This window comes from Myotis davidii, unplaced genomic scaffold, assembly GCF_000327345.1.
Source record: "Myotis davidii unplaced genomic scaffold, ASM32734v1 scaffold404, whole genome shotgun sequence".
In the NCBI taxonomy this organism is placed as follows: domain Eukaryota; kingdom Metazoa; phylum Chordata; class Mammalia; order Chiroptera; family Vespertilionidae; genus Myotis; species Myotis davidii.
Window position 1 is genome coordinate 403,541 of NW_006295824.1, and position 10,323 is coordinate 413,863.

The following is a 10,323-nucleotide window of genomic DNA, read 5'->3' on the forward strand; positions in this document are numbered from 1 at the left end:
CTAGATGTTAATGTTTCCACTCTTCTTTGTATTGATCAGGTGACTTCTGTGATATTATGTTTGAGTTTAAGTATCACATTTTAAGAGGGCTTAAAAATCTGGAGTTTATGTTTTATCTTAAGTGCAATGAGAGAAGTATACAAAACTTCCAATTTTGGAGTTGTTATAAAGAAGACAGAAGAGACATAGTTTTCTCCAGGGACTAGAATTAATAGTAATTGGAGATACAAGGAATTTGGTATGAGGTACCATCAGAATTAGGAAACTCTAAATGAGATTACATTTGCCCTGGAAGCAGAAAATTCATTGATCATTGAAATGGTTGAGGCTGGCAGCCACCTATTAGGGATATTGTACACAGCATATCTGTGTAAGTGGAAAGTTGGACCAAAAGGGCTTTAAATTACTTTTAGCCCTGACTGGTTTGGCTCAGTGGATAGAATGTCGGCCTGTGGACTGAAGGGTCCCAGGTTCAATTCTGGTCAAGGGCATGTACCTTGATTGCGGGCACATCCCCAGTAGGAGGTGTGCAGAAGGCAGCTAATCAATGTTTCTAACTTTCTATCCCGTTTCTCTCTCTTCCTCTCCCTTCCTCTCTCTGAAATCAATAAAATATATTTTTTTAAAATGTATGTGCTTAAAAAAACAATACAACTTGGGTGCTGACTTTGGGACCTGAGTCCCAGGAGGGTGCTGCTCACTTATTGGGGTCCTTAGACCATTGCCCAAGGGCATGAGCGTGGCAGCCTCTCAACACCCCGAGTCCAAAAACACCATATAGATGAGAAGCACCCAGTGCCCACCCTCTATCCTGCACCTTCTGACTGATCCTTGCATGCATGTGGGTCAAGTTGAGCATTTCCTAATTGCCGCTTACAAAATGTTAGTTGATGAATGACTGGGCCATTCTTCCTGTCCATGGGAATGGGTGTGGGGAGATTTCCTTGGTACGGAGGATGTTTGGGGTATCAGTTTTCTTAAGTAAATTTTATCATCCTTATCTGATGGCCCTTAAAGTATTATCATAAAATTCATCTTTTTTTTGTCTTCTCTTCCTATGTCTTATTTACAAAGGATTTTGTAAATGTACAGGAGAGATACAAGCAGACACCTATGGTTTTATGGAGGCAAACATGCTGTTATTTATAAAATTGGGTCAAAAATTACATCTTTCTTGCCTAAAATCTTTTATTCCTCCTTGCCCTTTTTCTTTGATCCATCCCAAAGTCAAGTTCTCACAACATCTTACATGTGCTAATGTATTTTGATTTTTATCATAACTGCTTTCCAGCTCCCAGGGTCTGTCCTAGTCGATTAACCCTATGTTGCTGGGATCTAACACATGCCTCTAAGTGGGTCAGTCCCCAACTCCAAACCCTCTGCCTCCTATTTCCAAAGGCACAAAGTCCAGCCCTCCAGACAATCCCTCCAGGCCTTAGACAACTAAACCACAATTCACCAGTCCCGCCTTATCTGGGCTAATCTTTATCAAATTACAGGGTCCCCAAATTCCAGCTCTAGATTTTTCTTACTTTATTCCTCTTTCCTCTTTATCTGTAAATCTTCTTTGGAAAGAGTAGGGAAAAGTGCAAGGGGGAAGGGTAGGATAGAAATCCTGCACATGGGAGAAAATTAATGTTAGGGATGGGGTAGGGGGGTGATGGGAGTTTTAGGGTAATGATAGTAGGAAGAGGCTTGGATGAATTTCAGGGAAATATGTTTTTCATATTTAGCCTAGTATAAAAGCATAAGGAATAGATTTTTTAAATTTAATTGTATGCATGCAGATGTTTGCAATCATTGTTGATTTAGACTCAATGGAACAATGAATACATTTTCCATATGATAATCAAAGTGCCTAAGACAGAACAGCAGGCCTTTCCAGGTTGCCAATAGCTCATTGGTGCATAGTAAGTGCTTACTTATTGCTTGCTGGTTGATTTGAACTGTTTTGGTGTGTGTGTGTGTGTGTGTGTGGCAGGGGAGGGTATCGGCCATAATCCCAGACAGTTCTTTTTACTTGTGTTCTAAAACATCACACATCAGGCCCCAAGATTGCTGGGTTTCTGGGTTGCTCTGTGTCTCTCAATATCATTTTATGCCTAGTACAACAGAGCAGCGATTGATCTCTGCTTTCCATTATCTTTTTTCATCTTATTACAAGTTGTGGTGAGTGACTAATGAGGAATGCTGAACTCCAAACAGTTCTGTTTCTTGTCATTGCTGTAAAATGAGCAAAACTTTAAAAACTAAGCAGAATAACTCTATTTGGAGAGCTCTTCGCACACACAGACACACACAAAAACACAACTTGATGAGTAGAAAGCCAGGCAATCTCCAATAAAACTTTCTTTTTTTAAAAGGCTACTCATTTTTTGAGGTTTCTAAGGCAAATGTTAGTGTCTCTTTTCATTACCTCCTCTTGGCTACTTGAGCACTGTATAGTAGAGAGAAAAGGCTGAATCATCCCCATAGGCATTTTCAATCATGAGCTTCACTGAATCCATCCCTATTGGGGTTCTTCCCCTTTAACACAGAAACAGACAGTAAGTCTTTAAACTCCCCCAGACTTAAATATAGTCAATATGGGGTTCTTCCCCTTTAACACGGAAACAGTAAGAAATGGGGAAACTAGCCCCTCTTTAAACTCCCCCAGACTTAAATATAGTCAATCAACTCTGTTGTATTTCAGCTTATGTGTGACAAATCCAATTTTAATGATGCATTAACCTGCATGTTAAAAACGAAAGTAAAGAAAAACGTTTTTATTCTTCCCTGCCCCACTTTCTAGGGAGACAAACTTGTTTTACTTTAATTTAGTGCGCTTATAATCTAAAACAGCCGTTTCCCCCAATAGAAGGACATTTTGTGAGAAAACTTAATTTTCTTGAAGCTCTTACGCAGGATATTTACTGAGCGATGTTTTAAATTTAATTTAAATTTAAATTGCATTTAATATTCTAAGTTCTAAGCATACCAATAGCTCTGCCTTCAATTTCCCATACATTTACTGAAGAGCCATCTTGTGCCACGCACAGTACTAGACGCCAAGGAATTAATGATGAAATAGTTACAGGCCTGCCTTCAAGAAGCTCACAGTCATGTTTGGGAAACAGATATGTACAAGGAGAAAACGTCCTCATTCCATGTAATAAAGATTGTGAAAGATTTAGGGGCAAGGTTGATGGGAAGATTATAATGGAAACTCTGCTTGAGGGGGTTAAGGAAGGAAAAGCCGTCATAAAAAAGGAGACACTTGAGCCCAGTCTTGAAAGATGTTTAGGAATTTTGGGGGGAAAGTGTTCTCGGAAAAGGAAAAATGTAAAATTAGCTCAATAAACGATAATTATCAGTTCCCTAGGAGTTCACTGTAGAACTGAGGGTTGAAGTTGTCTGAAGCTTTATAAGAGGTTTGCACTTTTGGTTGGCCGATAGGGAAACTTCCATGGATGTTGATAAGAAATAATATGAACAGGTTGGTGTTTGAGAATATAATCTTGGGGTGGATTCAGAATGGAGGAGGTAAGGGCTGGCCTGAAAGTCTGGATAACTCAGTGGAGAAATATTCCAAAATTCCATAGGAGAGATGGTAGAGGCCTCCATAAATGCAGTAGTAATGGAGATGAAGAGGTAAACATGGACAGGACACAATTAGGAATCAGAATCAGCAGTGTCACGTGGACAATGAGCAGTGAAAGGGAGGGACCATTCACAGGTTTTCTAGATGCCATGTACAAAGTTTTATAGCAGCATCAATAGCATTTATTGAGGACTTACTCTGTTCTAGACAGCAAGCCTTTCAAATTTTGTAACAATCTTATAAGACAGACACCATTATTACCCCCATACTACAAAATAAATGAAGTGTAAACTACTTTGGGGAGATTCTTGAAATGTAACTGCAATTCCAGCAACCTTGAACTAGAATTATTATTTTCAAATATTTTCAAAGTTCATTATTTACTTTCTTCATATCCACATGAGGCAGGGGTCAAATATAAAATCCACTTTGTTTTAATAAATGGGGAAGTTGACCTCCCTGGGGGGAAAAATGATGGCAGCTCAGGAATGAAACTCAGTCTCCTCAGACCCATGCTGGAGAGCCTCTCTGGCTCTTCTAGAATGGCTATGACTAGAGAAGGTATTGTGTCCAGTTTGCATTTCACAAATTACATTTCTGCAGAAGAGATTCTAGGAAAAACATAGATGAGTTCAGGCTCTTGGTTTCAAGTGCAAGAAATTATGACACCAAGGTGACTTACAGAACTCAAGGGACTGAAATGCAGCTAATGGCAGAAACAAGTGGACCCAGGATCTCCAAAAGTGTCCACACTGCAGTTTCTTCTCCTCTATTTGACTATTTTCTCCAGGGACTCCGGTTTCCTCCCACATCCCAACGACATGCATGTGAGGGGAATTGGTGTATCTATATCGCACTAGTCTGAGTGAGTACGGTGGGCCTGAGTGGCCCTTAGATCAAAGGGTGTGCTGTCCAGGGAAAGTCCTTGTCTTGTCCCCTGAGATGCTGGGAGTGGCTCTGGTCACCTGTGAACATGAAATGAGGGGGTTGGAAAATAATAATCTTACTTGTTTTGATTGATCTTTCTTTAAATCTATGTATAACTCACATTACTGTTTTAATATTGAAATGGGGGGGGGTCTTTATTTCGAAGACGGGTGATGATTTTGTGAGCAGAAATATGCCATAGGAACTCCTTTGCTTCATATAATTAGCCTGGTAAAATTGGTTTCGTTTTACACCATTTTTCTTAACAGCCATTTCCAGGACTCTATCTACAATGTTAAGTGAAGATTTGTTATACTAGAGTATTGATTTGATGCTGTATTTCATTTGAAATCTTTTCAGGAAGGCAATTTTATTATTCAAAGAAAAATTAGCCTTGACATCTCAGTGTGTTAAAATTACTATTGATCTATGATTTGGGGCCAGGCTGAAAGACCTGGGACTGTAGACATACAGATTGATACTGCTCCTGCCTCTGACACCAGGATTCAAGACAATTCCTTTTTTAATATTTTCATCTGATTTGAATAAATGGAATTCTGCCACCAGAGATTTTACCTGACATTTTTCATCACTTACTTGGATTTTGTATTTTTTAATGTTTTCTTTTAGATTTAGGTAACATCTATTGGAGCTTGCATCTCTTTCATGTCTTCATTTGATTAGAATATCACACTAGTTTCTGCATTCTGGCTTGTCCTGCCCACAGAGTAAAATACACAGCCACTAATGGCTTCCACACTTTTACCTTTGTACCCATATTCCTGGCATACTGTCAGATACTTACTTCATCCTAAAACTCTTACAAGGATTCTAGTTGATCCAGTTCGGTTATGGTGTCCTTCTGTGAACAGGACAGTGACAGGAGAGAGGAATTAGAGAGCAGGCTTGATAATACCCATGAGAAGGAGGGGTGCTGAGCAGATAATTCTGAAATATGTCTAATACATAGCGATTAAAACTCATGGGGTTATTTACATTGCTGTGAGTTGATGAACAGAAAAGATCTTAATGATCAGCCCAAACAATGGAATGCTTCCTAGTAGCAGTCTTCCCAACTCCTTACTCAGCTGGTCCTTCTCCTTAGGGCCCCTGTTACATACTTCTCCACAGCAACGTCTCACCATGCCGGCTCTTTCAGGGCAGCAAACAGAGCTCCACGTCTCTCTCCTTTCACCACATGTAGGTGAAAAAGACATGCAGCCAAGGCCGGAAGGGCAAGAGCCAAACATTTCACATTCCAAGCTTGACACAGTGATTTAACCTGCATATTAGTAGCATGTTTTTCTACGCACGCTGTATTACGCATTCTAAAAAGTAACTTGTCCAGACAAGGTCTAAAAGCAAATCAGGAATGATCACACAGATAAAAATTCTAGGCACCAGAGGAAGGTAAGGAGATATTTTTGGATGTAGAGATTCTGGTAGCAATCAAGTTGGGTGTCGGAACAGGGCTGTCACAGGCCCATATGTCAATACCAAGCAGAAAAGTAAATATTTGCTACTTTCTGTCAATAGGATTGTCCTTAAATATTTGAACAAGATGATCTGAAAGTGAAGAAATTTGAAGACAGATTTTTCTTTCTTTTCCCTTCATTTATTTAAAAGAAAACCACTGTGTTGTTGTTCTTTTTTATGTTTTTTTTTTTAAACATTTTATTGATTTCTTACAGAGAGGAAGGGAGAAGGATAGAGACTTTAGAAACATCAATGAGAGCGAAACATTGATCAACTGCCTCCTGCACACCCCTTACAGGGGATGTGCCCGCAACCAAGGTGCATGCCCTTGACCGGAATCGAACCTGGGACCCTTCAGTCTGCAGGCTGACGCTCTATCCACTGAGCCAAACTGGTTAGGGCATGTTTTTGTTTTGTTTTGTTTTTTTGTTTTTTGTAATGAAGTAAGAGCAATCATAAGGACACCAAATTAAAATTTCTTACTACTAATTGTTAGAAAACATAGCAGCCACAGAACCAAGAAGAGAGATGAGGGTCAAGAAAATTGATTCCTAGCTAACTCTTTAAGTGCTGAATTGGTTCTTTCCTCAGAACTCTATTTTCATAAACTAGATATTCATACATGCCCTGTCTTCAGTTGTAAACCTTACACCAGACCATGTGGAACTCACAACTTTGGCTGGTACCATCTTGGTCATTTTCTTCATAAGTTAATTGTACGTGGTCTCTTAGAACTTCTCCACATGTCTGGGGGCTAAAAGTGCCATTGAATTATATAGTACTTAGAATCTCTCTCATGGTTAGATATGTATATCCATTCTAAGAAATAACTAAAGATCTGGTTACCATAGACTAGAAAGGAACTTTCTTTGCCAAACTAAATACAAGTCACATACAATTTTCCTGTTTGGCAAACAAACCCCTGTATCTATATTTTCCTATACTTTTTTCAAAAACTGAAAGAGTAGGCTCCATATAGAGGAACTTTGTGAATAATAGTTGGTTATGTACTCAGAATTTATTTCACTTTTACTAACTGCGCTTAGATTTTTCCTTTGGAAACACCCCTAGCCCCTGTGCTGTAGCCATGAATTTTGAATGGATAACTTAGATTTTTCCTTTGGAAACACCCCTAGCTAGCCCCCTGTGCTGTAGCCATGAATTTTGAATGGATTGACTCCCTCCAGGTTCCAAGCTATACTATTTTTTCCCTATTTAAAACAAAAGAATTGGTCCATTAGGGGCTTTCACACAAGCCCAAATCTATCAACATTTGGTTTCTTCCTGGCCACAGTGATTCGTCCAATCAGAATAAATCTGACTTTTGTTAAATGGTTATACAAAGTGGCAATCTCTCTCCCCTTGGGTATGAATCATGTAACATGTTGCTCTTGTGCCTACTGGCAGCCATTTTTATGACTATGATCAAGTCCACCTGGGAAGGAAGCCAGACTATTAGAGGAAGGTACAGCCAAGAGAATCATAGAAAACTGGGAGACTATTAGAGGAAGGTACAGCCAAAAGAATCATAGAAAACGGGGAGATCATCTTAATCAAAGCATGCCAGGACTTTTCAGATATGTGAGCCAATAAATCTGATTTAGTATTTATGCTACTTTGAGTTGGGGTTTAGTTATTTGCAACCAAAATATCCCAACTAATATATGAAGCATCTGCAAAGGTGGACTTATCTAGGAAATGAACACAAGAATATAGTGAAGGTTAAGTGGAGCACTACTGTTTATTTCCATTTACTGTAGCATTTTATGAACTCAAGAATTTCAGATGGAAATAATCCAGAGTTAATTAGGGCCAAACACTCTTTTAATATTGTATAATATGTAGTAGTCAATTCAAGTGCTTTTTAAAAATGAATTTTGATGCCAACTTTGAAAGTCCAGTTGCCTCATCTAAAATTTTCTCTGTACTAGTAAGTTGCTCTTTTGCATAAAATACCCAACATTAGTCATGCTTACAAGATAAGACTTTGAAAGATCTTACTATTTAAAATTATAATCTTAGATGGGCAAGGTAAGAGCAATCATTTATTATTAAACAACTCAGCAGGCATTAGTTTATCAGACTAGCTCCAGCAGAGAAATAACCCTCAGGAAATTGAACACAGATTGTATTAAGTGGAGAAAGAAAGAGTTTTGGACCATGGTAACCTACAGAAGAAAGTAGGTCTGAGTAGAGACCAGATCATAATGACGGTTAGGGGTGAGGAAAGAATAGAAAAGTGATAGAGATGATTATAAAAACCAGCCTCACTTATTTTAATTTACTCCAGAGCCAGTCTATGTAGAAATGTTAAAAAATTATATCCTAATATTTGGGCTACTTATTTATATGATCAGGAACCCTAACACTAACAATTGGCAAAGTAGTAGGAACATTTTGTAGAGCTAGAAGAGGGTTCAAGCCAGCAGCCTGCTACAAACCAATGAAATAGATGCCACATTTTAAGCCTTACAATTTGCCTTCCTAGTCCCTTTCCATACCCACCTCACCTTCCCCAATCCTGCCAGTCAATGATTTCTTGGTAGTCTGTCCTTACAAGATATTTTCATGATTTCTCTGCTATACTTTATATCCAAACTGAAAATGACCTAGCTTTGAGAAAATTTTCTACTGGTCTCACTGGGAGAAAGCAATGATTAACCACTAGACTTGCATCCAGATAGAACTGAAGCTGGTTCTGTTCTTATTTAATAAAGTTTGCATTTCTAAAAGAAATGGGGTTGTTTCTTTTCCCTTCCATTCTGCTATGTGCTACATCTTTAACTGCCTTTAACACATCAAATGAAAGGTTATTTGATTCGAGAGGGGTTTCCAAATATTTATGGAGGTCCTTAAAAGAAAAATCTTTATAAAATCACTTTGGAAAATACTTTTTTCTTCAAAAAATCCCTAAAAAAATGCTTTGATTTCTTCTAACAGAGTGAGAGAGAGAGAGAGGAGGAGGGTATTATATTATTAAGGTAAAAATACCACTTGACTACTTGGTGGGGGGGTATTATTATATTATTAAGGTAAAACTACCACTTGACTACTTGATATTGAGTTAATATTTTATAAAAATTTATAGTATTAAGAAGGCTCTTTGGTGTGTAAAATTGCAATCTTTAGAAAAACTAATGCCATGTACTATTGTTTTGAAGAACAAAATCTTGCTCTATATATCTGGTTATGGTTTGCTTTCAGGGGACAAAACATCATTTAAGCCTCATTCAGATCCCTCATGGTACAGTGGGGGTTCACAACAAGCCACGCCAAGATGTGCCTCAGTGGGATGTGGATTATTTTAAGCTAAAGGCAACTGAAACCCTGTGGGTGCAAAAGAAACTTCTGGCCCCTTCCCCAATATCTAGAATTTGAATGAGGAGCTTTGCCCATAATACAAGATTACATGTATGGGAGGGCAAACTACTAATTACTGAACACGTGCTCTCCCTGCAATGACCTTCTGAAGCCAAGGTGCATTAGCTCACCCCTAGCTCAGAATGGTTCATATATGTATCTCATTTTCCCTTTCTGTCTCAGAACTCTCATGTATGTGGGGGTCTCTGACTCTCTCTTGCATGCGGTGCTCCTGTGTGCACAAAGTTAACTTTGATTGTGTGTGTGACTATGTCTCTTGATTTGATTATTTAGCCAGCCAAAAGAACCAGAGGAGGCAGAGTGGAATTTCTCCCCTTTGCTACAGTACCACTTTACCATTAGGTGAATGCCAAAACTTCCTGGTTTTGTTGATATTCTAACCTTTTACTTTTATTTTGTTTAATCGGGAAATATTTAAAATTACAGTTTATTTTAGGTTTCTAAATTTCACACCAGCTCATTTGTCAGCAGCTGTCCTTCTCTCTATATGGGGTTTTGGCAGAAGTAGACTAAGACTGGTAGAATATCCAAGCTTCTCAAACCACAGGATCTACAATGTCTTAATTTTCCTCATTACTCTCCATCCCACACACCCAATCCCACCCTAGAAATTAGTAATACAATCCAGAAAGGAATCTGCAGTTACTAAATCAAATAGAGTGTAGCAGAGAATCCTAGACTTAGAAGAAAGGTCAATTTAAAATTGTTTACAAATTGATAATCAAACATTTATAAGTATGATGCCAAAAACTTAAAATTCAGAAAACCCATTTACATATCATTCTCACTATGGCCCTCATGATGAATTGATAATTATACTTCATTCTTACAGCCAAAGAATCTGAATTCAATTTCCAGAAAATATGTAATTATAAAAAAATTCTTGAAAAACATGGCATGAGGCAAATTCAGGAATTTATTTTTTAATTTCCTCTGAAAAACTCTACCTCAAAGATAGA